Source organism: Hippopotamus amphibius, chromosome 11, assembly GCF_030028045.1.
Source record: "Hippopotamus amphibius kiboko isolate mHipAmp2 chromosome 11, mHipAmp2.hap2, whole genome shotgun sequence".
Classification (NCBI taxonomy): Eukaryota; Metazoa; Chordata; class Mammalia; order Artiodactyla; family Hippopotamidae; genus Hippopotamus; species Hippopotamus amphibius.
Window position 1 is genome coordinate 45,745,691 of NC_080196.1, and position 25,521 is coordinate 45,771,211.

At 39.0% G+C, this 25,521-nt stretch overlaps 1 protein-coding gene across 1 annotated transcript in view; it reads right to left on the reverse strand.

Annotated features, from left to right (window-relative positions):
• Nucleotides 1-22,700, reverse strand: part of COL21A1 (collagen type XXI alpha 1 chain) — a 212,329-nt gene extending 189,629 nt beyond the window's left edge. The window contains exon 1 of the mRNA XM_057700407.1: nucleotides 22,571-22,700. The gene's annotated coding sequence lies outside the window, so the exon portion shown is untranslated. The remainder of the gene's footprint in view (nucleotides 1-22,570) is intronic.
• Between the last annotated feature and the right edge of the window lie 2,821 nt (nucleotides 22,701-25,521).

Below are 25,521 nucleotides of genomic sequence, written 5' to 3' on the forward strand. Positions count from 1 at the left end.
GATAAACAACAAGGTCCTACTGTATAGCACAGGGAACTCTATTCAATATCCTGGGATAAACCATAATGGAAAAGAATATGAAAAAGAATGTGTGTGTGTGTGTGTGTGTGTGTGTATATATATATATATATATATATATATATAGCTGAGCCTCTTTGCTGTACAGCAGACGTAAACACAAATTGGTAAATCAACTATATTATATTTCAATAAAATTTTTAGAAAATGTAGGGTTCAGTGGAAAGATGTCAACTATGCACTTGCCACAGAAGAGGAGAGATGTTTATGGAGGTGTGGGTAAAGGGCCAGGGGAGCTCAGAGAAATGAAGACCTAACTCCACCTAGGAGGCGAGATGGGAAAGCTTTCCAGGAGGAGGTATAGTCTGACCTGTGACTTGAAGGAGAACCAGGATTTGTAGGTAACCTTAGGAGGAGAGGAAGATAGTACCTGATTATGCCTGGAGCACGATTAAAGAGCAGGATGTACTCAGTGAAACAGCTTTCCTGGAATGAAGTACTTGTAGGGAATGAGGGGCAGTATCTTCTTCAGCTCTGGTTGCTACTACAAAATTCCAGAGACTGAGAGGCTTAAATGACAGACACTTATTTCCTCACAGCTCTGGAGGCTGGAGGCCTGAGACAAGGGTGCAAACATGGTGGGTTCTGTTGCGACCCCTCTGTAAGTGGGCTTCCATCTTGCTGGCTGGCTGTGTGTTGGGTGGTGGGAGACCAGCCCTCTGGTGTCTCTTTGTTTAAGAACACTAATCCTATATTCTCACCCTTATGTCCTAATTTAACCTCAATTCTCTCTCCTTAGAGACCCTACTTCCAAATACAGGTGAGAGCTTTAACACATGAATTTGGAGGAGACACAATTCAGTCCACAGCAGGTGGTGAGGGCAAAGAATGACAGCGATGGAGAGGGTCCTCAGGAAACAATCCATGAAGCGCCTTTCAAATCAAGTGAAGAGCGTTAGATTTTGTCTCTAAAGCTCACTCTGGGATTCTACAGAGAGATTTTCACTAGAGATGGTCTGGTTCACATTTTAGAAAGTTTACTGCAAGCAGCAAAAGAGAGAATGATGTACAAGAAAACAGAAAGGCCCCTGAAAGGCAGGAGGGCCTGAGGCAGGAGGTGAGGTGGGACTGGAGTTGAGAAAAATTCAGGAGTTGAGACAGATCACGTGTGTCGGGCCACTGATGTGTGAAGGGAAAATGAGAATAACCCCACCTCTGGTCCTTTCCTAAGAGAAAGAACTCAGAAGGGGAACCAAATTGTTTGCTAGGAGATGGAGGAGAGGAAATGAAAAGCTTCTTAGTTTTTAGAAAATTAAGTACAAGCATCATATGAGGTACATACATATGGAACTGTTTACTTGACAGCTAAATATGTCCCACTCCTTGACTCACTATGTGCCAGGAGTGGGATTATGAGAAAATGCAATTGAAGCAAAGCAGCGTTAGTGAATGCAGGTCCTACTCTGGCTTTCTATTTGCTGTTGGGTGCCCATGGCTGAGATTTTAGCACGTTGAAACTCTGTATTAAGCCAAATTAAAATGTCTTAATAAATCCTGGTCCATCTATAGGATGGATGTACACACATACAGAGGCATGATATTTGTGTGTTCCAAGAATATTTAATGACAAAAACAAAACAGTAAGAGAAAAAACAAAACTACATAGTAAGCTAATTGTGTAAATATATACATATGTGTATATATATATATATATATATATATATGTTTCATAAAAATGTGAAAATTATTTTCTAGGTAGTAGCATTAGGAATATGTAATTTTTTCATTACGTTTCCCCATGTTTTCACAATTTTTCTATAAAGAATACATATTGTTTTAAAATAAGAAATAATTAATTTACTTTTAAACTTCTAATGTGTTTTTAGGCAAAGTTAATATTTCAAATGGAAGTTCTTTCCCACCAGCAGAACACGTAACTGAGTTATCATCTACTGAACAGGAAAGGTTAAGCTATGCTGAATGCAAATATCTCCAAAAACTGTAGTGCCTTTTAACAACAAATGTTTATTTTTTTGCTCATATTTTATGTCCACTGTGGGCTGGCCTCAGGCTCTGCACCACATTACTTGTTTTCAGACCCATTCTAAGGAGTATGGCCATTTTCCATGACAGAGGTAAAGAGCTCTGATTGGATCTCAGACCAGCATTTAAATGTTCCAGTCCAGAAACATGTTGGTTTCCACTGAACTCACTGAGCAGAACTAACATGGGGTCAGGAGATGTCAACCGATTATGTACCTGAAATATATTTGGCAAACAAAGTTAATAACGATCACATATAACTACAAATTCAACACCCTCTCCCCCAAAATTATGGATGGACGTTTATGGCAGTTGTTCAAACTGCAAACCATGACCCATCAGTCGATTGTGAAAACAATTTAGTAGGTCATGACCAGTGTTTTTTTTAATAGAATGAATGGAAGAGGAAATGTCAGAACATCATGCATGTAGAAAAGGTAGATATTTATCATAAAACAATATTTGATATACATCTATCAAATAAATACAGACGTGCCACAATGTAAAATATTTTCCTGTGGGTCCTGTTAAAAAAAAAGTTTTAAAGCCATTGTTCTATGGGAGCCCCAACTAAGCCAGATACATAGAAAATAATAATATCCACACTGGGCTCTTCTAATCCAATGTTGTATGACTATCACCGAAGATGGAGGGAACCATGGTATTATATCCATAGTATCAATCTCAAAGAACTGAGTCCAAGTTTTACTCTTTCTTTAATATAATGCTCTCTCAATAATAAATCAATTAAGAGATACCATGAACCATGCGGGATGAAAGGATTGGGAGTTTGGAATTAGCAGATGCAAACCATTATATATAGGATGGATAAACAACAACATCCTTCTATACAGCACAGGGAACTATATTCAATATCCTGTGATAAAGCATAATGGAAAAGAACATAAAAAGGAACATATATATGTAAAACTGAATCACAGCTATACAGCAGAAATTAACACAATGTTGTAAATCAACTACACTTCAATAAAATTTAAAAAAAAAGAAATACCACGAAGTGACATATTTTAAGCACCTTCCAAGGTTCAAGAATTCCATGACTTTCTATTTCTCCTAAAATAAAATATTTCAAGCTTCAAAAGATTTTCCTTAATTCTACAGAGCCTAATTTTATTGGTGAGGAATACATACAATTCTTATATTAATTTAAATGGCACCCTTGACCAAGATGAATAGTAATAAAAATTCTTTTACTTTGCATTGCTATTACCTTATTGTCATGTATGATTTTTATAAGGCTTACTTATGTCTGGATGTTGAAAGGCAGAACACATATTTCAAAACTGCAAAATACCTACTGCATCGCACTCCTTGTCACAGACTTAATATTCCCGATTTCCAATATTCTACTTTTTATCTTCAGCTAAGAAAATACAAATGTGAAATATGCACATTCTATGTATTTGCTTACAGGAAAAAAATGCAGTATTGATCAATTTAGTTTCAAATTTCTCCTTTCCAAAATAAATTCATCTTAATTCTTACTTTCCATCTTCCACGTGAAATGTTTGTAAGTGCTTATGTAAATGCAAGAATTTCAACAAATTTCAGTGTTTCCTTACCCTTACCCCAAATACACTGTCATGCTTTTTCCCTATCTACTCTTCACAGCACTGCCAGTTCAAAAGCCAGCCTTTTGTTCCTATGGGGGAAATGCCTGCTAAACAGCCAAGAATAACAAATAAATATCTCATGCAGCACAATCTTATTTTACCTCCCAGATGGCTCCACTAGCTCACTAGGTATGCCAGAGATGTTTCCTGAGAAAAAAGAAGCCAACGTGAACAATCTACCATCCTGATATTCAAGAGAACCAATTAAAGCATGACTAACTGCGTTAAAAGAATGGAAAATGAAAAGCCCATCCTCAAAAATACACTGATGTGCAATTTTTTACCATATAAAAGGAAGCTCTGGCATGGAAAATGATGAATATCCTGCATTTGTTAATTAAAGAAGCTTTATATTCAGTTCAATAACAGTAACTTGGTTAAAAGTGATGAGTCATCAATATTCAGTTCCTTCCTGGCCTTATTCAGCTAGGTGTGGGGAAAAAGGGTTTGTACTGGAAGTAGGACCATCTGCATCCCAGACCCAGCAAGGCCACGAAGACACAGGAATCTCAGCAAGAAAACAAGGCTGGCTGGACTTCCGTATCCCCTCTATCACACCACGGGGGAAGAGGTGAGTGAGCTAGAGGATCTCTTCCATTTCAAATTTGCCACAGTCCTGTTCTCTTAAGTAATTTATCGAGTTATTTATTCCATTAAATACAAGGTTAACAATTAGCTTCTTAAAACAAATCCTCCCAAAAGGTTATTTCTTTCCATTATTCCAAACTAGATCTACCAGATCTAATACACTATGAATTTTCTCTAAGTTAGCATTTTGTAATCAAAATTAGCATACCTATTTCTATTACATTCACAGAGCTCCAGAGATAGAAGATATGCACAATATCACTCTGATCATTCTCTTCCCATGAAAGTTTTTTTTGTTGTTGTTATTGCTAAGCTATCAGACCAAAAAATAATCCCTTGAAAACAGTCATTCTTTTAAACAAATGACAAGTACTACACAAATCCAACTGAATGCTTGCAGTAGGGTTTTGAATCCTACAATATGGCATTTCTTAAACTATCTTACATTGTTCTCCTCAACACACACACACACACACACACACACACACGAATGTCAGCAAACAAATACCAGTCGAATTTTGATTTTCTGCCAACTGGGATGGGGGAGAGAACTAGCCCAGATATTCTTAAATGGTGGAGAGTGGCGGGGCAGGAAGGATGTGCAATTGGGCATTGAGATGTGTTTTATTCTTACGGTTGAATAAAACTATGCCTGGTATTCTGAAAAGTGACAATACTGTACTTCAAACTGAGTAAATCACGAGCCTTTCCTAGGAAAAACCAACCCAAGCAAACTAGAAAACATTCTACTTTGTAAATATTCTGGTCCACACTTTGGCAAACAAGAACAGTATACAATGTTTTAAAAAGATATCTTTAATCCCTGTTATGTGATACAAGTGTGATAAAGAGACTGAATTATAGGAGGTGACACTGTCATTAAACATTTATAAAAATTCTTACACAAAGGAGCCCTAAACAGTATCATAATACCCAAACTCAAGATAGCATCATTACTCTCAAATTTGCCATCTACAATGCAGGAAAATCATGAGGTGGGAAATTCTCATACCTCACTCTTCATTCCCAAACTGGTTGGTTACAATCTCTTATACAGACTTCCAGATTCCATGGTGAAAGTAGAAACAGCTGCACTGGACTTTGTTCCTGCTGGAAAACTAACTTCTCTAGCAAGTGCCAAGTGCAGGCTCAGAATTACAATATGTCAGACATTATCTGAAAGGAGATGTTCTTATTTTTCCATAGCATCCAAATGCTGTTCACAAGAAATTGCAAATGATATCCCTAAAGCCATATCACCCAAGAGCCCAAAGGAGCAATTATGGCTGTCCAGATATTTGCTTGAACCAGAATGTTCACTTCAGAGCGGAAGTAATAAAGCAGGTGCCAAAATGATTTTTGCTCCTTTCTGCAATTACAGATACTTTAGAATACTGTCACTGGACGTGACCCTTTCAGAACTCCATGGCCTATACTGCTGGGGAGGTCAGAGAAGCGGAATTGCTCAGAGCTGGAAGAAAAAGAATTCTCAGAGCAGGAGGAGGAAAAACACCCTGACAGAGGTGGATACCTCTCAGACTAAGGAGAAAGTGATTTGTGGGAATGAGGAAGAACCATGGCTTCTTGGACATTACACAGCTCTCTTCTTTTGGATCCCTGAGAAGTCATGAGTCTGGGCTCTTGGGCTGGATGGGCAGAGCCAGTCTCAGTTAGGTTTGCCCTGAACAAACCCAAGATGAATAGGAAACAGCCATGACCACATGACATGGCACCAGTATGTTGCCCAACCCACAATCATTAGGGTTAAGCTACAAAAAACAGAAAAAAAACCCAAACAGTAGTAAACACAAAACTGCAGACACAAAAATGTAAACAATAAAAACCAGCACTGTGGAGGAAGCCCACAAACTCAGCAGATGTATTACCTAACACCCATAGAAATAGAGTTAATCACAGTCTGAAGAAGACTGGCTTAAATGTCATTCATATATTTAGAGATATGTGTAAGAATATTGGAATATGGATATTAATATATTCAGAGATGTACATGGAAACAATTCAAAAGGGAAGTAGCTAGATGGAAAACCAAGCTGAAGAATTCTACCAGACCACGATGCAAAAGGACACAGATCTTACAAAATATTAAAAAATAGTTTTCATAAGGAAAAAATGCAATGATACATACATAGAAATAATGGAAGAAAAGCTAAAATAAAAGCTTTTGGAGCTAAATAAACTTTGAACCTTCAGATTCAGAGGGTCTCACAAGTACCAAATTGCTTGAATGGGGAGTAAAAAGACCTTTTATATAAATATTGGTGAAAAATCATAATTCAAAGGATAAAGCAAAAAAAATCCTAAGAGTTTCTGTAGGGCTGTGTGGTAGGGGGCAGGGATGGGGAGGATATCTAAAAAGAAATAAAATTCAGATTTCAAGAGGCCTCTTATCAGAAAAGTGAAGCTAAAAGATAATGGATAAAAATCTTCAAAGTTCTGAAAGAAATAGTTTTTGTTGTTTTGTTTATTGGAGTACAGTTGCTTTACAATGTTGTATTAGTTTCTGCTGTACCTGAAGGAAATAGTTTTGGACTTAACCAAAGAAACTTTCATTTTTGAATATTTTGAACACTTGAACTCTTCAAAAGTCTACTATCTATTTACTCTCTCCAAAAAAACTACAAGAAGATAAAACTAAGAGCTAGGGACTTCCCTGGTGGTGCAGTGGTTTAGAACCTGCCTGCCAATGCAGGGGACACGGGTTTGATCCCTGGGCTGGGAAGATTCCCACATGCTGCAGAGCAAGTAAGCCCATGCACCACAACTACTGAGCCTGTGCTCTAGAGCCCGAGAGCCACAACTATTGAGCCCACGTGCTGCAACCACTGAAGCCCGCTCTGCCTAGAGCCCGTGCTCCGCAATAAGAGAAGCTGCCGCAATGAGAAGCCCACAAGCAGCAACAAGGAGTAGCCCCACTTGCCTCAACTAGAGACAGCCTGAGTGCAGCAACAAAGACCCAACCCAGCCAATAAATTAATTAATTATTTAATTTAAAAACAAAAACAAAAAACAGCAACAAGAAAAAAATAAGAGCTAGTTGTGGGATAGAAATTTTTTTTAAAAAATCAACAAAATTTGCTGCCCTCCTTCAAAATAAACTTTAGTCTAAAACTGTTACTGGAAAAATATTAATAACATTCTGGAAATAAAACACAAGCCCTCAAACTGGGAGCTGGCTGTGGAATGGGGGATAGAGGGCAGTGAAGGTGATAGAAATCATGTAAATACGACAAGTAAGTTATCTTGGGTGAGGGGATAGATACCAACTAACTATTAGTAGGAAAATACAAGTTTTAATTGATATACAGAAATGTAATAGTAATCGCTATTATATAAATAAGAATATAACCTCCAGAAATAACTGGTAGGGGAAGAAAATGAAGTAAACGTAATTCTGAACACTGACAGAAAAACTAAGAGTAACAATTATAATAAAGAATAAGAAAGCATGATAAACATGGAAAATATAAAGAAATGCAGAGAGAGTTCAAACATATTAGCAATCATAATAAAATGTAATGAGTTTCATTTGACTATTTAGAATTCATAAATATTTCAGATTGTGGTTTTTTTTTAAGTCCACCTATATACTTGTTACAAGAAACCCACCTAAAATTCAGTGACAGCAAATATTGAAAATTAAGAGGCAGAAAAATAATTCATTCGTCGAATGCTAATAAAACAACAGGTATACCACGTAAAATAGAACTTAAGGCAAAAAACTATTAAACAGGACCAAGAAAGGAATATTTCATATTTAGAAAAGATCTATTTCCTAAGAAGTAAGTTCTAAAACTGTATGCATTTTTCTCTGAATATTTTGACATGAACATTTCTGTATATAAATTTGTTTACTCTTTTCTACCTAGTATATCTAAAGACACATTTACTGTTAAATATCATTTCTAATGCTGTTGCATCATCAATGCAAATATCAAACTTCTCTCTGGTGCTGAACATTTTGGATATTTTCTATATCTTATTTATATAAGTAATAGGACAATAATAAACACTTCTAGAGATATTTTTTCTTACAAAAAAAAAAAGATAAACAGGCAGTGAAATTGATAACCCAACTGACGGATTCACCAACCAACTGAACCTCAGACTCTCAGACCCTCAGGCCATCAGACAGAAAGAGAAATGAATGCTGGTAACACAGGGACTGATATCATGCAGCTCGACACAGACACTTTTGGGCTTGGAACCAAGACATGCACACGAACCCGCGCACAGTTAATGCCAGATTCTGCCCTCCCCCGTGAAAGGTATCATATCTGTGAATAAGCTGACAATAACCCAAATAATGTGTTATAAACCTTTGTCTTCCTTCAGTATTTCTTTTAATTTTATATAGCATGTCCTTGTTGGTTCTCTACTATATATATAGCAGTGTGTATATGTTAATCCCAACCTCCTGATTTACCCTCTCCCCACCCCGCTTCCCCCTTTGTAGCTCAGGTATTAAATGAGGTATAGTGATAGCCTAGTACCATCCGGAAGGTCATATTTGGAATTCACAATGGCCCACAGCAAACTTTTCACAGCTCCTCCGGTGTATCTTCATACCTACCCTCCCTCTTCCTTATATTCAAAATCCCTTCCCCTTCACAGATTCAGAGATGGATAGGACTGAATATTTCTAATATTGCAGGGACACAAATCTTTGTACTTTTACTTGGAGGATATTCGGCAAATTAATCAGCATTTGAATAATAGAGCCATAAGGCTCTTCCAAGCAAGGTATGGTACTAAAGGGGAAAATGTGCATTCACACTGACATTAATTATTCTATTTAATTAAGGAATATCTTGTAACAATGAAACTATAATGATAACCAGAGGGCAGAAAGGTTACATTTCTCTGCTTAAATCTGCCCCTTCTAGATTTTTCGCTACTGTTCTCCACTGACCACACGTTGCAAGCAGTTATTATACACCTTATAGCTTCAAAAGCTCATTATTCACTTTCTTCTAAAATTCACTAAAATTGGGCTTACATCCTCATCACCAATGGAAATGCTCACCTGAATATCAATGACCTCCTTATCTCCCAAATGAATGTCTTCCCAGGCCCCATACGCTGCTTCTTTATCTCCCTCTGCTTAAGATCATACCCTCCATGAGAGTTATTCTTCTTTGAGATAACCAATTTTTTACAGTGCCCTTGGCAATTTTCCTTCAGTTATCTCTTGAAAGATGGCCCTTGTCTTGATTGGTCTTCTTCTAGATTTTTTCTTTTTGGCCTGTAATTGAAAGACCTGTGCTCAGCCAGCTGGCCACTGCCCCTCACCCAGAAACAAGGACACGCTCACTGCTTCAGTGACTACTTTCTATGGAAGGGCTCCAGGCCCCATGTACCAAAATATCTCATTTCCTACTCTCCCCACTTTAAGCCATCCCTTCCCATCAAGCCCCTTAAACAAGCTACACCCCATTCCCAGTTCTAAGCCTCTTTCATGACACATCTTAACTTGTGAAATATAGACCAGTGCTCAGGGTCTGAGTAATAAACAGCAGAAACTTACACAAAGAAGCAAAGAAATAGCTCTGGAGGTCAAGAGCACATGTATCTCTGCTGAACACCCGAGGCTGAGGGTTTAAAACAGTTGTCAGCTGGCACAAAGCAGTGCTGCCCTGCCATCCTTTCAAGACCGCTCTGTGCCCAAGCTGGGTGGTTGACGCCCTGGCTTTTCTGGCTGTTAAATATTCTAAACCTCACTCCTGTTTGTAAGCACTTACAAAAACTTACAAAAGGAGTGAGTCCTAAACACTACACAGTGTTTGTCAAGTACCAAGAATAAATCACATCAAACTGAACTGTACTTTTTTTTTTCCCATGTTATTTATTTATTTTATTTTTTTAATTTTAGTGGCATATAGTTGATTTACAATGTTGTGTTAGCTTCAGGTGTACAGCATAGTAGTCACAGTGGTCAGTTATACAAATATATACATATTTTCATTCTTCTTCAGATTCTTTTCCCATATAGGTTATTACCAAATACTGAGTAGAGTTCCCTGTGCTATACAGTATGACCTGTAGAATACTGAACTTGCAATATTTTAAAAGTGAAAGCACATAAATGTAATCTGGATATAAAATTTATCAAATGGCTCCCCCATGGAGAATAACAGCAGATGCAGGAGGTTTCTAGTGAGAGGTTTTAGAACACTGGCATGTGCCCTGTCCAGTGTATTGGCTATTCACAATTCAAGTGAGGAAAATGATGACCTGCAACTCAAATTTCTAGACTAAGCAAAGCTGAGAAAGACTTCTAACTGACTGAATGAAAGCCTGTGGATAAGATCTCACCTGGATGAATAACGGGACAACGGCTATACGACAAAATTCAAAACAAACACAAAAATCCTGGGATCCAAAATCTGGATTGTGGAATGCTTAAAAGGAATCTGTTGGCCTAACAGCAGGAGGGCTGCACAGACAAAAAGGCCTTAGCTAATGGTAAACTGAAGTCATTAGTGTGAGCTGGTTGCCAAAAATTAGTTTGCTGTTGGGCTACAGCAAGAAAAGAACAGGGCTACATCCGTTCTACTCAGCAACCAATGGTCAGAAAGAATCAAAACTCAGTTTGTCCAGGGTAGGCTGACCAGACTAGAGATGTAACTCCAAAATATGCCAAAAAAAAAAAAAAAAAAAAAAAAAAACAGTTTTAGAATACCATGTTCCACTTGTCTTCAAATCCTGGCAAGACTGCCACATTGAAAAGATTTTTTTGTCCCTGTCACTCCTAGAGCACAGAATTAGGACCAGTGGGTGGACACCCTAGGGAGAAATTTTCAGTTTAATTTAAGAAAATTATTTTTAATAAACAGGGATGTTTAAAATGGAGAGTTTTCCATCCCGGACGTGTCTGGCATTGGATCGTGTGCTCATTAGTTATAGGAAAAGGTAAACGCATCAAGCATCACTGGTATAAACAATATTTGTATTATAAACAATAATTACTTCTAAGATAATTTTCAGCCCTATGATTTATGCTGACTATTGTGTGTGTGTAAACTGAACCACAATTCAAGAGTAGGTTCAAGCCACACCTCCTCCATGAAGCAAATCATGTCAAAAACAGACCATATCTTTCAAGGTGCCTACCTCCAGTGTTAGACCACTTGAAGCTGAGTTACAGAGTCTTATTTTGCTTCCAAAAATTATATTTGAAATAGTCCATCTCCCAACCATATTATAAGCAACCTGGGACCATGGCCAACCTCACTCTACTAGGTACCCAGGGAGTCACTGAAATTTAACTTGCTGACTCCTCACTTTTTTCCCATCTAGCACAAAATCAACATTTTTTTACAGTTATCAATAGCTCCCTGTTGTGAATGGGATGAAAGACAGTAACAGCTTCCTTGGGAATTCTTGTATCACCTCTGCCCTCCTGATATATCAAAATTCCTTATTTTGCATTTAAAATTTCCCAACTCCCTAATGAGGACTATGGTTACAGAAACTGAAATCCATTTTTGCTGCTTTTGGTGACAATAAAATGTGCCATCTTCCCTTTTGCCTTAGCACATATCAATTGATGGCTCTGAGAAAACAGAAATCCCAGGAGAAAGATTTTGAAGGAAAAAGAAATCAAAATTTGAAATCCTCTAGAGTCTAGAGTAATAGCAGCAAAATCTTACACTCTGGAGAAGCAGGGTTATGTCTCCTCTGCACGGTATTTTGGGAAGATGGCAGACCTGTAATAATCAGATTCCTTGAGGACACTGTCTTGAGTAAAACACATTGGCTTTGCCTAAGGATTGGCAACATGAAAACAATGAAAGAAAGGAAAAGGAAAAAGTTTCTTCTTGCAGCTACCTTTACGACATGTGCTCATCTTCGGGGAAAAACTGGAAGCGGGGATAAAGTGGAAAGCATGCACACATTTATTTTTAAATTAAAGTGATTAGTATTCAAATCAATTTTGCAAATATGAAATTATAATTACTTCGCTAGTCTTACATAAACTGCTTTAGGCCCAAAGATCGAAAACATGGCAGATTACTAGAAGAGAGATGTGGAATTCAACTTGGCAGCCTTATCCAAGACAACGCAGAAACATTCAAAATGCACAAACTCATTGCACTACTCAAGCTGAGCATTTAATGATGTAATAGTTCTGGCCAAAAACTGTCCGATGTGAAATTACACTATCCAGCTAAAAATTAAAAATATTTCGAGGCACAGTTAAAGAAACACAGATGTACAAATGGCTCTCAATATCCTATACTGGTAACTGGCCAGATATTCATTTAATTAACTAATTGAGAATGAATCAGAGCTCAAAAATATTTACACTTTTTTCCAGGGCTCTGACATGTGTAGTCTAAAAATATTTGAGTCTGATTTTTCCCAATGTCTCCATAACTTCCTTCTTTCAAACCTCAGTCAATTCAATTCAGTTCATCATGGTTTTTTGTTTAGTTTAGTTTTTGGATTGGTAGACTATGTGCCTAGTGTAAACACTGTGTAGAAACTCACTGATGTGTATTATACACGTGGAATTCATTGTAATTTTGAGGAAAACATAGATCCAACCAGGGACCCTAATAGTAAACCTTCAGATTAGTGGGTGTGGGAGCAATTAACATATGAAGTCAACTACTTCACCTCCTTGAAGCACTCTACCGCAAGCAGCAATGGACTAGGGATAGGAGCTGGACGGCATGACAACCAACCCTGACATATTAAGCAGCAATGGGGAAATTCACAAAGAGATTGTGAATCCTTGAGGACAGGGACCCATATCTCATTTATTGCTGCATCCCTAGAATCTAGATTAATCTACAGAAAGAGATGGAAAAAATGTTTGCCAGATGGAGGAATTAATTCATGTCCTCTACAGATGCTTTAAAGTCTGGGCTTCAGCTGCACAAAGGCCCCTAGTTGAGGAGGCAAATGGATACTGAAAACCAGGGCTGCATCTGCCCAGAGACAAAGCAATCTTCTGATTTTCACAGAGCCGTAACGTGGTCAATCCTGGGCCCTGACCAAAGAGACCTCTACAATTGCTAAAATCCAGGAGCTCGTAACAGACCCCCTGCAGCCCCAAGACAGACCTGAGGACACCTTCAACTCCACCCAACAACCACAGTGACCGGGCACCGTGCTGTGTGGCAAGGATGCCAGCCTCCCGGACTGCAGAATCAACGCTTAGAGTCACAGGAGTTGCTCTCCAAAGCCCCTGTTATCGCCCCTAGCACACTGCCAGCTTCGGGAGAGACCCTCCCCTGCATCTTCCAGCACAACGTGGAGAAGGGTGAAAATCTGGATTTGCCTCTCCTCCATGACCCAGGCTGCCCGGAGAAAAGCCTTATCAAAAAGAAGCAACCCGCTTTCCACAAAGTAGATATCCAAATCACATGTGTGAACAAGCTTAGAAGTAGGGTGAATAGTTGTGATAATAACTAATTTGAGCTAATTTGAGTACTTTTACCTGCCAGGCTCTATACTAAAGGGTTCATGTGTGTTATTCCACTTAATCCTCCTGACCAGTATGAAGTAGGTCCTATGATCCTCTCTTAACAGATGGGCAAATTAAGCTTTAAAAGGTTAAAAACCATTTTAAAACCACAAGGTCACACAGGTGCTAAGTGTCAGGGCCACGACTATGAACCCTGCGCCCCCCCAATCTCAGCTATAATCTTCCATGGCTTTAAGTTATTAGAGTACATAATATTCTTTTGGCGAGTAATAAAGTGATGTACTGATATTAAGAAAAATCACTTGTGTCATTTTAGCCAGATTTTACTATCTGTTATTAGGCTGTCTGGTATTTCAAAGTACATCTGGCACAATGAGTACTTTGTGAATTACAGGAACATAAATGAATCACACTGTAACATCATTATCTCTCATTTATATGGGAATTCAAAATTACCATTTCATATGTTTCCTTCTACAAAGCATGTAGGTATGCATTAGGTATGCATTTATTTTTGCATTATAAATGTAATACCTGTGTATTTAAAAATAGAGAGAACAAAGAAAAGCAGGAAGGAAAATATCTATCATGCTACCTCCCAAACACAACTGTTAACATTTTGGGAAAAATGCAATTTCAAGCTCAAAAATATAATTTGATTGTTCATATAAACATGATTCCCTTTATAAAACCCATAATTAAGAAAGAGAAAAAAATTTTTTCAAGTGTTGAAAAGACCAATGAATATTTTTTATATAATTCCCATGTGGGGGTGGGATAGAGAGGGTGGGAGGAGGCTGAAGAGGGAAGGGATATGGGGCTATATGTATAAATACAGCTGATTCACTTTGTTGTACAGCAGAAGCTAACACTGCAATGCAATTATACGTCAATAAAGACCTAAAGAAAAAAAAGTATACTTGATTTACAATGTTGTGTTAGTTTCAGGTGTACAGCAAAGTTATTCAGTTATACATAAATATATATATAGTATATACATACATAAAATATATATATAATATTCTTTTCCAGATTCTTTTCCCACATAGGTTATTACACAATAATAAGTATAGTTCCCTGTACTATACAGTAGGTCCTTGTTGCTTATCTATTTTATATTAAATTGACATTTTTTAAACCGCTAGTTATTAACTATGTAAAAAAAAGCCCACAAACATTTTAGTTTAATTATTCCCTAATCTTGGGGGGGCGGGGCCAGAGGCATCTATGTACCCTTTCATGTGTTTTAATTTGTTTTCTATACGAGATTAAACAGTCCAAATGACACGTGTCTGAGTTCTGTGATTTTTGAGACTGTTTTAAAAATAGATTTGTAACTCTCTTAATTACCAGTACAAATTACTATAAGGATATTCACTGTCATTTTCTGTCCCCACATCCATCTATTTTGGGCATATTCTTTGAGTTATGGGCAGTTAATGTATTTTATTTTTCTTCATGGAAGTAATATTTCCACTTACTTCCTTTACAGAATTCTTCCTAATAAAGCATGTTTTCATACTTATATTAAAAAAAATTCCCACATGAAGGCCAAAAAAATTTTGTTTAGGCATCATGAAAAGGAAAACACAATTTTATTGAAATAAAAAAATCTGTTATTTCATTATTTCTCATTCACAGTAACAGCCATCTTCAGTGAACACTCAAGAACGTTGTTATAGGAATTTGAGGAATGAATGCTACATTTCTCAGGAGACTAATTTCCTAAAAGATGCCACTCCACATGGACTTAAACTCTGGGCACAGATGCTCTAGGCTGCTATTCTTTACATGTCCCATGATGGTCTCAAGTGGTGCTCTTCAACAAGAAAAAGAAAAATGTGTAAACGGCAAAATGAAAGAAGACTTTACAATCACACCTGCCCAGCTCTCTCCTACTCCAGGCTTTTCTAATAAGCTACCAACTTAGTGCTGGGCTGGAATGAGAAACGAGGTTTCCCATTTTCCGGTCCATAGACTTCTTGGAAATAATGAGTGTGTCTATTTATTTAGTACTTCACATATAAATACTATTCTACCATACGATTATTCATATGGTAGAATAGAAACGACACAAAATTAGATTGTAGGTACCTCCTTGCTCACACTCCACACTGACATGTTTGCTGCCACTAAATATATAGGAGTTTGAATAAGGTTCCAATGTGCCTCCACATCCCATCAAGAGCTCTGAATCCCACCTTTTCTTTTCACCTCTGCTCCCTCCTCATTCCAAAGGGACCAAAGCAGGAAATGCCTGGATCATTCTAGCTAAGACAGTTACCATGGCATCTCTGCTCCCCACAGTGCATCTTTCATTCTCTCTCATTTCAAACCTCAGTCCAGAGGTGCTGGCTAACAAGTGATTTGAACAGGGACTGAAAAGCGAAGGAACTGTGAAAGGATGGAAAGGCAGACTGCCAGAGGGAAAGGGAGAGTTTCTACAGGGAGGTAGCGGAGTTGTCTGCATTTTCAGGACCTTGGGTGTTTCTCTTCTCGGCAATGCCTGTCTCTGGGATAACCTCTCCACTTCTTGCCAGCATACAACTTCAAATCATATTCATCTGCCGACAGACACTTATGCTGCTTCCACGTCTTGGCTACTGTAAATACGGCTGCTATAAAATTGGGGTGCATGTACTGAGAGATAAAGAAGATGTGGTATGTATACACAATGGAGTATTACTCAGCCATCAAAAAGAATGAAATAATGCCATTTGCAGCAACATGGATGGACCTAGAGATTATCATTCTAAGTGAAGTAAGTCAGACAGAGAAAGACAAATATCATATGATATCACTTATATGTGGAATCTAAAAAAAAATGATACCACTGAACTTATTTTACAAAACAGAAATAGGCCCACAGGAATAGAAAACAAACTTAAGGCTACCAAAGGGGAAAAGGGGGAGGGATAAATTAGCAGTTTGGGATTAACAGATACACACTACTATACATAAAATAAACAACAAAGACTTGCTGTATAGCACAGGGAACGGTACTCTATATCTTGTATTAAAATATAATGGAAAAAAAATCTAAAAAAGAACATGTATATATGTTTTATATATATACATATATATAATTTTCTTTTAAAATTATATATATAAATTAAAATATAATAAATTTATATTTTAATTTATATATACAAATCTTTTTAAATTTATATATATATAAGTGAATCAGTGTTGTACGACTGAAACTAACAACATTATAAATCAACTATATTTCAATAGATTTTTGTAAAATTCATATTCAACCCTTTATAAAGATTGATTTAGGACATTGTTATATGAGAATCAAAAATGGTTTGAGAAGAAACAAAGTGATACATCATGCCATGCTTGCTGATTTTTCTAAACTTAAATCAAAACTATTTTTGCCTTATACATTTTTTTCACTTAAAAATATGTACCAGATGTTATTTTTATATAATAAATTAAAGGGAGTTTTCCATTTTAAAAAAGAAAACTGCCAATTGGCTATTAATAGACTTACTAAACCTAACATAGCAACTTCTCTGAATCCCCCTGGGATCGTCAAGCACTGGGTAGGTACTTCATCACTATGTGATGATTGGCTGAACACTTACAAAGATTATTCCTCCCTGCCTTACCTTTAATATTCTGTCTAATTCTGGGTACTGATATGCCTAGACACGCCCTTGAGGTAGAATCAGACTCTCTCTTCCTAATCAAGTAGAATAATAAATATACAGCAAGGTTTAGCATTTTTTAAAGTACTGAATTATAATTCAATAAGTTGTTTCAATCATTGAATCCCTATGGATTTGAAAGTTACCGTAAAATATGACATATCGTGATTACCTAATAAAAAGTTAAAAGACTAAATTTCCAAAGAATATATTTACAAGAACTTCCTGTAAATCTCAAACTTCATTATAAGTTCTTTTCACTATGAATTTAAAAAGAAAATTTTGTTGGTCCTTAATCTTTTCTTCTTCACACCAATAACTATAAAAACAAACAACACGTAACAACAATCATGGCTACATTGACCTAGATCAAAACAAGTCAAAACAAAAATTAAACAGTGAATCAAACACAAGCAACTGGCAGGATTCCCAGAAGGTCACCAAACTTGGACTTGAGAAAAATGTCAACGTTTCCTGAAATTTTCAAAGATTATCTCTGAGGTTTTCATTAGTAAAAGCCAAAATGCTAAAGAAACAGCAAAGAGGAAAAACTCAATTGAATCCTCAGCAATGACAAACCTAGTGGCAAAAAAATCATCCTTTTCATAACTGATAGCTATAGGTTTATTTTCTTACACATTGGCCATGTTGGTATCAGTGGTTTTTCATTTAGAAAAGCGTTTCACTAAATACCCCTGAAATCAAACTGGGTCAAGGCAGACATGCAGGCCCACAGCATTCCCAGGACACCATATCTTGGATTATGTGCTACTGTCACATTACCTGATTTTTCAGAAGACAAGGTAGTTGAATGAAAAATGTACAAAGCAGAACTCAGGAACGCTGTTGTTATCTAGTGCCACCACTGACTATTTCTGAGCCCTTAGCCAAGAAGGAGATTTCTAAGACTCTGTTTCCTCATTTAGATTAGACAAATTCTAATATCCCTAAAAATTCTATGCGCATACGGGAATTCCATGTATACAGTTAATGTGCAATGTGACACAGCCTCTCTTTCTCAAAGCACATGATGGCTACCTTTCACAATAAATTAACCCAACGGATTAACTTTTTAATCAGTTTGGGGATCAACATGCTAGAACACTGAAGCAGTGATTCTCAAAGTGCAGTCTCAGGCCAGCAGCAGCAACATCTGGGAGCTTTTAGAACGTTGTTCCAAAGCTTGCATTCTTTTCTGAGAAACTTGAAGGACTTCACTTATTCAGAAACAAATTCTCCTACTAGCTAAAACAGAAGAAGCATCAAATGAACAGAACCTAAATTAGGACTGCCTTTTCAGGATCCAATTTTCAGAGGTGAAAAGAGAAAAGAGAGCTTGAGCTTAACCCATTCATTAATGTGCAAGGTGAAATAATAGCAAATTCTTATTAAGCTTTGACTGTGAGCCAGAGCCAGGCACTGTTGGCAGAACTTTATATACATTAACTCCTCATGATAATCCCCCTGAAGTAGGTGCCATTACCTCAATTTTACTAATGAGGAAACAGAAGCAAAGAAAGTTTACGCAACTTGCCCAAGCTCTAACAACTAGTAAGTGACAGAGTCAGGGTGCAAGTCTTGGCATGGTGGCTGGAGAATGTGTGTCCTAAACCAGGAGATGCAGAAAGTTCGAGAGCTCAGCCTCCACAGCTGATTCTCTTTGCGTGAGACTAGATCACTTGCCAGAAATAAATATTTCAACTTGTTTCCCATACAAATGCTCATGAATCAAACTAAAGAATTACTACTGCATGCTGAGAAATACAACCCAAAGATAAGAAGTGCAAATTGAAAACATATATCCCTTTCCTGTGACGTGTTTTTACTCACAAGGCTTTCCAGGTTGGCCTTAATAGTAAAACCATCAACTTTGGAACAAATGGGGCCCTCAGAATAAATGAACTGAAATGAAGGGCATCAGGACCTTTCTAAGTGAGCCGATTTGTGAAAAACACATGCAATTAAGCTAACTTCTTTATGATTAACTCTGCCCCGGGCCTGGTGCCTACAAGTGGAGAATCAAGAAATCATTGTGGGCACTGCAGTAATGATCATTCCTAATTGGCCACTCACTGGGCTACCACATCTTGTCGCTGAACTGCAACATCACAGAGGCTCAGCTCTTCAGCTAAATTATCCATCATACATAATTTGATTACTGAGCCTTTGAATTTGCTTTCCACACGCCTTCCTTTTTGCCATGAAGAGATGTGCCTCTGATCATCCCTTTTCACGCCCAGAGCCACTCCTCATTTCATACATGGTGAGCCAAAGAGAAAACCCTACTTACATTAAGTTGTAATTGCATTTAATTTAATAACCTTAAATTCTAATTATATTCAATTTAATAACATCACATTGTAATTTTACAAGTGTCCTAATGAAGACCTAATTTCCTGACTGGAGGAGTTACTAAGATGTTTATACACTGAAACTTGCAATGTGTTTAGTCTTCTAGAAGTCACAGAAGATTGGAAACAGGAACAGTACAACCTCTCACATTTAAATATGTGAGATGAGTCCTAAAAAGACACCCTAAATTAGAAAGCTAATATTCAATTTATAACTGAAATTAAAGGTGAATCAAGACTCATTTCAAAGAACAGAATCATTTGACATCTTTTTTGGAATTAATATCCATAAATCTTTTTTTACTAGTAGTATTTGGTCCTAAGAGGATTATCTAGATCAGTTCCAATCAACATGAAAGGAACTGCTTTTTCTGTATGCTGTTTTGAAGCATTTGAAATTGCTGCAGTTAAGGAGGAAAAGGACATTTAAATTACCTCAACTACCCTTTTTGCCAGTTTAGGCCTGTCCTTGCTGTGTCCTCAATTTGCTTTCTCTTACCTTGTCTTGAACAAACCTTAATGTAACTGGATAAGGTTTCATTTTTTCTCTCTCTCAAGTACCTAGGAAACACCAGATAGTACTGGTTCTCTTGGGGGATACAGCATGCCATTCCTACCATTTGAATTTTCTTTTATGAGGAATGATATTCTGGAGAGCCAGATTTTAAGGCTATTTAAACCTGAACGTGACTAGATTATAAATTCCACCAGGTGGAATCCTTTACCACAGACAGTGAGTAGATAAAAAACTAGGCTGTTGATTTGAAGATAACCTGCTAAAATATTTTTTCCAGACAGTTCTATATAAAACATGTAATAAAATTAGGAAGATAATTGGAGGACGTCCATATGTTCACATTCTAGTAAGAAGGAAAAACTGTGGATTCTAAGGGTGAGGTTGGTATGTAAACATGTGTAAATAAAAAATGTGACCATGTTATCCGCATAGTTTTCATTCCAGAGTGTTTGGGGATTAGGTTGTTGTTTTGTTTTTAGTTTGTGTGTGTGTGTGTGTGTGTGTGTGTGCCTGTGCACACATTTTGAACTAATAAATATTTCATTGACTATGTTGGAAGCATTATTTCCTTTAACTCTGACAGTATGCACTGTACTACTGCAGTCCCCATTTTACAGATAAGGAAAGTGAGGCTTGCAGAGTTACGCCACTGCCCTCCATTATGCACAATGGTGCAGAGAGACAGAAGACTAGGCCTTGAACCTGCAGCTTGGGCCTCAGATCAAGGCTCCTAGTCCTCACCATTACCTTTACTTTCCCCCTTCTCTAAACACGAGCTTAGGACTTGTTCCTTAAAGGTCTCTCTACCTCATCATAAATTGGCCCTGAAAATAGCAGCTGGGAAAAATAAATGTCCTCTGTACAGAAAGTCTTGGTACACTGAGCAGTGTTCACCCCAGCACACATGTGCTAGGGTCGCAGTCATGCCTATTCTAGCTTTTGTATCCAATGTCAGACTTTTGAATCCACTTAAGCCTATTTGCAAACTCACTCTATTTCTGTACTAATGACTTAGGAACAGCTGGAAATTTTTTCACCAAAATTTTGAAATCTCAGATCTCTGTTAAAAGAAAAAAAGGAGCCACTCAGAGAACCCAGAGACCTGCAATGCTGAATTCCCTTTCATTCTGGAGAATTGGCATGAATCCCAGAAACCTCCCAACTGCTTTTTAAAAAACTACTTCATATGAGTCCTGTAACACGCACTGATGACAGGGATGATAGGGGAGCATCCGACCAGGAGCCAACCATTCATGTTATTACAGCCACGAGATTCTCAGGTACATTTCTTCTTTGGCTTCCTTCCAACTCTAAAAAAAAGAAAAAAGTTCTCTAGGACAAAAAATTGCTCGAGGTGATGGCTAAGTCTCTGCCCACAGGATCCTCCAAAGTCCACGGTATTTTCTTTAACATGGGCAAAACCCTATTGCTGAATACCTAAGATTTTCTGAAAAGGGGTCTGTTTCCTCGTTGCTCTGGAAGGGAATTTGAAGGTGTCTGCCCTTCCTTCCACTGAGATCCAACCCGGAGCCGTCAAAAGTGAACGAGCGCTGGCATCACTTGGAGGGTCCATGCAAACACAGAGGGCTAAGTCCCTACCCCCAGAGTTTCAGATTCAGGAGGTGTAGGCCTCCCTAGCCGGGCCCCAGATTTTGCATTTCTAAAAGTTCGCAGGTGGGGCTGCTGCTGCTGCCCAGAAACCCCGCCCCCCCAACCCCCCCACCCCACGCACCCACTTCCTCAGAGAACCACTGCTGTCACTCACTGGTTCTCAAACTACTCCACCTGGCAATCAACTGGGAAGATTTTAGCCCCACTCCTGAAGGTTCTGATGTATTTGATCTGGGTGCTGCCCCAGCACCAGATTTTTTTAAGCTTCCCTAAGTGAGCTTCCTGGGCAGCAGCCTCAAAGAGCCTCGGGGGCACCGCGCACAGCCCACCGCCCCTAGCGCTCGTCACTCTCCCGGGCGCCGCACGTGCGGACACCGGAGCCCCTTCCAGAAAGACCGAGGCGCAGGGGGATGAGCTCAGGGGCGTAAATCACCGCGCATTATTCCTTCCCAGAGGCCAAACACTCCAAGCACAAATCAGAACCCAGAGAGGCTCCCAAGATTATCTGACCACCCAGAAACTTTGCAAAGACAAATCCTGGGTCCCAGCCTCCAGCCTGGGCGCGGATTCTACCTCGCGGTTCACCCACCGCTTCCGCGCGCACGGGAAGAAACTGCACCCTGGGGATTGCGAACTGCAAACTGCAGCCGCTGTTTGTCATTCCGGCGAGGAGAGGGGAGGAGGAGGTGCCACCTTACCTGGCGCGCGTCCCGGGTCAGGGGTGCTGTCGCAGCCGCTGCGCGCTCCGCGAGGGCCCGGAGTATCCCGAGAGTGACCGGTCGCTGCCCAGACACGACCCGGGCTGGAGAGGGTCAGCCGCCCTCCCGGAGCCCGGAGCCCGGAGCGCGTCTGCCCGCGGCGACCGGTGCAACGCGCGAAGGACGCTCCCGGCCCCTGGAGGCGGAGCCCGAGATAGGGTTCGCGCCCCCACCCGCCCCCTTTCCGGGGGCCGAGGCCAGAGGGTGGGTTTTGGATCTGGATCCCCAGTGCGAGCTGCTAGGGAACCCTGGTAGGAGCCAGCTCAGATCACGTCCCGCTAGGACTGGGGAGAGGCAGGCTGAGGCATTCCGGGGAAGCAGGAGCGGTCAAGGCCACTCAGAGGTGGAAAGGACGAGGGCGAAGGGAGGCAGGACCTGAGCGCATCACCCGCGCGGATCCAAGGAGGCTCCCCTGCCCAGCCTCTGGATTCCAGGGTCTGTCACCTGGTCCTCCCAGCAGCTGTCGGGTGGACCTGCCTTTAACTTAAGCTGCTGGAAAACCTGAGGGAAGTTCATGTTCAGATAGGGAATTACGTTAAAAGATTTAGGAGTGACAGGGAAGGTCTGGAATAAGGTGACTGATAAAGGGATGCTCTGTGCTCTGCCCCTTTTAGTCCATCGCTCACCGAGCAGAGTCAGAAAGTCCTTTAGCAACCATGTGCATAGACCCTCCCACCCCCACTCTCAACGTGTTCTGGCCCTGGCTGGCTCTCACCTGTCACCCGTCCCTTTTCTCACCCTGCGCAGTCCCCACCCCCCAAGGGACCTTTTTGCCCGTCCTTATCCACACCAGTGAGTTCTACTCTCGCTCGCTATGTCTTCTGCCTCCAAAGGTCTGTTTCAGACTCTTTTACAGGTGCCTGCTTCTCTTCATTCAGGTTTAAATGTCCCTTCCAGTGAGTCTTTCCTGCCCCTCCCACCCAAACGGAGCCACTCACAACCATTCCCAACCCCTGACCCCACTTTATTTTAACAGATCAGTATCTGAAATTTTACTATGTGTTAGTTGTTCCTGTGTGTTGCATCCGTCTCAAAGTGAGCTCTCAGAGGACAGGGTATTGGTCTCCCAGCTTTATTCTCTGCAGCTAGAAGGACACCTGGAATATAGTAGGTGCTCAATAAATCTGGGCTGAATGAATGTGTGAATTAATTTCTCCACAGGGGAAAACCTTCACAAAGAAATGCCTTCCTTTTTATCTATCTTTATGTCTTCTTTGGAGACGTGTTTAGATTTTCTGCCCATTTTTTGACTGGGTTGTTTGTTTTTTTGATATTGAGCTATATTAGCTATTTGTATATTTTGGAGATTAATCCCTTGTCGGTTGCTTCATTTGCAAATATTTTCTCCCATTCTGAGGGTTGTCTTTTCATTTCGTTTATGGTTTCCTTTGCTGTGCAAAAGCTTTTAAGTCCCATTTGTTTATTTTTGTTTTTATTTTCATTACTCTAGGAGGTGGATCGAAAAAGAGCTTGCTGCAATTTATGTCAAAGAGTGTTCTGCCTATGTAAGCATATGAAAAGATGCTCATCACTAATTATTAGAGAAATGCAAATCAAATACCTCATTGTAGGTATCACCTCACACAGGTCAGAATGGCCATCATCAAAAAATCTACAAACAAATCTACAAAAATAAATGCTGGAGAGGGTGTGGAGAAAAGGGAACCCTCCTGCACTATTGGAGGGAATGTAAATGGTACAGCCACTATGGTGAACAGTATGGAGGTTCCTTAAAAAACTAAAAATACAGCTACCATATTATCTAGCAATCCTACTCCTGGGCATATATCTGGAGAAAACCATAGCTTGAAAAGACACATACACCCCAACGTTCATTGCAGCTCAATCTACAATAGCCAGGACATGGAAGCAACCTAAATGTCCATCAACAGAGGAATGGATAAAAAAGAGGTGGTCCATATATACGATGGAATATTACTCAGCCATAAAAAAGAATGAAATAGTGCCATTTGCAGCAACATGGACAGACCTAGAGATTGTCATACTGAGTGAAGTAAGTCAGACAGAGAAAGACAAATATCATATGATATCACTTATATGTGAAATCTGAAAAGGTACAAATGAATTTATCTACAAAACAGAAATGCAGTTACAGATGTAGAAAACAAACTTACAGTTACCAGGGAGTAAGGGGAGAGGGATAAACTGGGAGATTGGGATTGACATAGACATACTCTATATATAGACTAGAGAACTAATAGGGACCTACTGTATAGCACAGGGAACTCTACTCAATACTATGTAATGGCCTATATGGGAAAAGAATCTAAAAAAGAGTGGATATATGTATATATATAACTGATTCATTTTGCTATACAGCAGGAACTAACACAACGTGAATCAACTATACTCCAATAAAATTTTTTTAATAAATAAATTAAATAAAATACAAACCAGAAAAAAAGAAATGCCTTCCTTCAATAACTGAATCCTACTGAATTCAGGTCACACATGAACATCTCAGGATGGTCACCGTTTCCCACATTCCCTCATCCATTCATTCAGACATTCCTGTTAGAGTCCGTTGTCATGTAAATATGTTTCTTCATGGGCCGTATCAATGAAAATATAATAATTTTCCAATATGAAGGCCTGGATAGCAAAGTCCATTCCCATGGGAAGAACAAACAAATATTTACTTCATGAAGGAAGGAACCTAATGCAAAAGGACCAAGGATCCTGAAACTAGGCTTACTGCCAGGTTAAGCCCTATTGGGTTCATTAAGCTCACTTGGCTTGGATTTCTGTTTCTGTCAACTGGAAGAGCCCTAAATTGAACACCCAAAGCAATTTTGGAGCTGAAAGACCCTTAATAAAACAGAATATCAATATAAAATCTTTTTGGGTCTTAGGTCCTGCTTTACATTTAT